This window comes from Copadichromis virginalis, linkage group LG23, assembly GCF_057382275.1.
Source record: "Copadichromis virginalis isolate Kocher_CV1m ecotype Utaka linkage group LG23, C_Virginalis_male_GT1.1, whole genome shotgun sequence".
NCBI lineage: Eukaryota > Metazoa > Chordata > Actinopteri > Cichliformes > Cichlidae > Copadichromis > Copadichromis virginalis.
The window spans coordinates 51,145,177-51,149,041 of NC_140639.1; the positions used below are offsets into that span (position 1 = coordinate 51,145,177).

At 42.1% G+C, this 3,865-nt stretch overlaps 1 pseudogene; it reads right to left on the reverse strand.

The window, feature by feature from the left end:
* Positions 1–2,050: 2,050 nt before the first annotated feature.
* Positions 2,051–3,056, reverse strand: LOC146682201 (uncharacterized; annotated as a pseudogene).
* Between the last annotated feature and the right edge of the window lie 809 nt (positions 3,057–3,865).

Below are 3,865 nucleotides of genomic sequence, written 5' to 3' on the forward strand. Positions count from 1 at the left end.
CTCTCTCTGTCGGCATGTGCTGTGATGTTCACATCGCTGATGAAGTTTAGTGTCAGTACTGATATATGATCAGAATGATAAGATTCTGACTGTCTGAGGAAAAATTGCACCAAATCGAATCTGGACCTTGTGAATCGGAATCGAGTGGATTATAGAAATCAGTGACTAGCCTAGGCCCGACAGAAGTGGATATAACTGACTGTGGGTAATGAGAAAAGAGGAAAAGAACAATTGATAACTTTTTTAAGTTAAGGCCTGATCCATCTGAAATTCATAGCCAGTGCTCTGACAGGCAGCCATAAATCTTTAAACGCTGCTTTGGGTGCGCCCAAATTTTCTTAATGGTGCGCATAACAAAAAAAGTTAGGCGCACTCAGAGAGAGAGAGAGAAAGACAAAGTGACACTTGTTGTGCATTTAAAAACCAAACAGACAGAAAAACCAAAGACCAAGCTGTTCTTACACTGCCAACAAAAATGTGTTAAAAGGCATTACTCTTATTGTTTTGGATTATCTGGGGAAAGTAGTTTTGTGTACAAGGCTTTATCTATATTTTTGCCCCCATAACCTACCTACGAACACTCGGAACACAGACTTAGACTTCCGGACACAACGTGACAAACTGAACAACCATCCTCTGACTTTATCTCCACGAAGGAAAGTCCCAGAACGGCCAGGATCACACCCTCGGACTGGGGGTTGGATTCTGCATCCGTCGATGGGTCACTCAGCACCCATCAGTAAACCGAACAAAACTATTTGGTCTCATAGTAGGTCACCAACACCTGCCATGTGAGGGGTCTAACGACGCGGCAGGCCCTGCTGAGTACAGTGGTGGTCGAATCAGCCTGATCCGACACTCCTATCTCCAATTTCGAACTTTTTATTCGGTCAGATTTGGACCCATTTGAAAAAGTCCAGAACCGTTGGTGCTATCGACATGGGGTCTTCACCAGGGTGTCCGGAGGACCCCAAAATCCCCCCATAGACACCACTTTCATTCCTCTATCACGCTTACTTTTCCACTTATTCCAATTTTATTCGGTCAACTACTGGCTATTACCCCCTAACCTAACCCGAACCCCTAACCCTCAAACCCTAATTCATTTTTACCGAACATAAGTTAAAAAAGACGAATGGGAATTTACACAGCTGAGGGGAGAATATAAAAGGCTGAGCTCGCACAGGAGCTCATTTTCCACTCGGCACTCGATGAAAGCACATCTCTGCCTGTCCAACTATTGACAGCTAACCTAGCAAAGAGAAATTTTTTGGCAAACAGCTTTCCATGCCTTCAGAAAGGGACACCAGTGTGGACTTGGATGAACAGTTATTTAGTTTCAGGAGGCCCTATGGAAGCTTCACCAGCAGACGAACCAACGACAGCAAATGCCAGTCCTCCAAGTCGGGCAGATTTACACTTAAAGAACCCCATTTTGCTGTGTAAAAGAGAAAATTAGACTGTGTCTCAGCTGGTGGTGGAGCCAGACAGTCAGGCAAGTTCACGCTGCAAGGACCGTGCACGTCCCCCTGCCTTCAAAAGAGGGGGGAGTTGTCAGTCTTCACTCCCTAAATGTTCAGTATTCATGGCTCAAAGATTGTTTCATTTTGAGGAAGGGATAAAAGAAATTGAAGTACTAGTGAATATTGCACTAAATAACAAACGCACTCTTTGTATTGATAGACAGATGGGAATTTATTTTTATTTTGACTCAAACTGCTGACTGCTCTTGAAAAAGCCAGTGATCAGATCAGATCACATCACTAGAGTTATCAGCAGTGTTGGGCAAGTTACTTTGAAAAAGTAATTCAATTATAGTTACTAGTTACTACTTCAAAAAAATTACTGAGTTAGTAACTGAGTTACAATATTCTAAAAGTAATTAATTACTTGAAAAGTAACTATTGCGTTACTTTAAAAAAAAAAGTTTAACCCTCTGGGGTCCAGGGTGTAATTGGCCATTTTTTACTACTTTTGATTTTCCCTCCACATTTTACATTTAAAAACTATTTCCTTTGCCTTGTTTGGTATCATCCTTTTCAGCACAACCTCACGTGCCTGGATTTACAGTTATGTTTTCATTTTGACATACTGTATTAACACAATTGATCCAGAGGATATCATCCTGATGCGGCCAGAACAATCGGTTTGACCCAACACGATGCATGCATTTGACCTGGACTTGTGTTGTTTGTATGTTTAGAATGATGTCTGGATACAAATCATCGTCATATCTGAAAATACACCATCTACCAATCAGCTCTGGACTTTCCCACTGGATTTCTTTTTCTGAATTTCCCCCACTGCCTGTCTGTGATACAGCTGTTTCTATCTTCTGGCCAAAAGTGAAACACTTGGTGTTGAAGCACTTGCAGTTAAACTGCTTCCATGTTGTGCACATGCAGCTTACATCATGAACCATCAGTTCTCCCGGAGCTACAGTAATGACCTGGTGAATTCTCATGGTTCCAGGAACAGCTGGTATCTGCTTTGGCATTTTCTTCATAGCTTCCTCAACATCTTCACTTTTCCCAAAGAACAGTTTCACACTTGTGTTTGTTTCAGAAAAGACCCTGAATAACTCTTCTGCATCTGGGATGTCATGCCCCTTTGCTACCATCATGTCAGCTGCTCTTTTTAAGGCTCCCCCGACACCATCTGGTGCTCCTTTTACATGACTGGCCTCGAAAAAAATCCAAGAACCAGCCTTGAATCCTCTTCTGTCCAGTTCTGTAGTGAAAAGGTAGAAGTTTCTTTGTTGTTTGTATCACGTACAGGCTTAAAAAGTGCAGCACAGACACTTGTGGATGTTGGCCTTGAAGGGAATCTAGCACAGGATTTAGGTGCTGCCATATTGCTGGAGGTCCTTTATGTCTACTGGGGGAGATGTTGCTAAAGCTCACAGGTTCTGAGAGTTTACCAACAGACAACACACCAGTATGAAAGGTGGCCTGCTGATGTGAAGCCCCAGAGTGGACCACCTGAACTTGAGAACTGTATTTACAGCTGTAGTTTTCTGAGAAGTCAACATGTATCAAAGCCACCTCACCTGACATGTTGTTCTTCAGGCATACTGCTGCTCGATATTAAAGTGATTCATTTTAAATTTCTTTACAAAGCTCTGGAAGAGCTCAATGAGGTCCTCTTGTGTGCCCTCCACAGATTTCTTGAGTGTCACCTTGACAGTTGCCTCCATCTCTCACGCTCACTCTGCAGGTATCTCTCCCTTCTTTCAGGATCAGCTTTAAGGCGTTCCCGATACTTCCTTTGCCCTTCTGCTGCTGTTGTTGGTGCCATCTTACTCGCATCCTTAACATGGAACATAAATCACATTCAGCATGCATGCAGTATAAGAATGGTGATTGAATATAATAATAATTAATTTAAATAATTGGATAACTTAACATCCAAAGTATTAAAATCTCAACCCCGTTACAATCAAAAACATAACAGGGTCGAGATTTTTGCACAAACTGGCCGCTGCTCAATATAGTGAATACCAGACAGAGCACATGGCATGCATGAAATTCAAAATCACCACATGTTCATGAACTAACAAAAAACTTTTTCATAAGTAATAGTTTTCTATCTTTTTTTCATGTTACGGTACAATGGGATTTGGACAACAGGCTGTGTCGATAAATGAAGCAGAGGGAGCCTGACCATGCGTCACACATTTGACGAGTTAAGAGTGAGAATGTTGATAAGACACGAGGGGTGGAGAGACATGACCTCAAAAAGTGCTATAAAGAGTGGAATGTCACCACCCCTTTTCAGTTTGCCTGGTCCTGAAGAAAGATGTGACGTGGAATGGAAAGTTCAATAGACTAAATCTGCGATTTTGCTTATTTATGTGCGGTACACA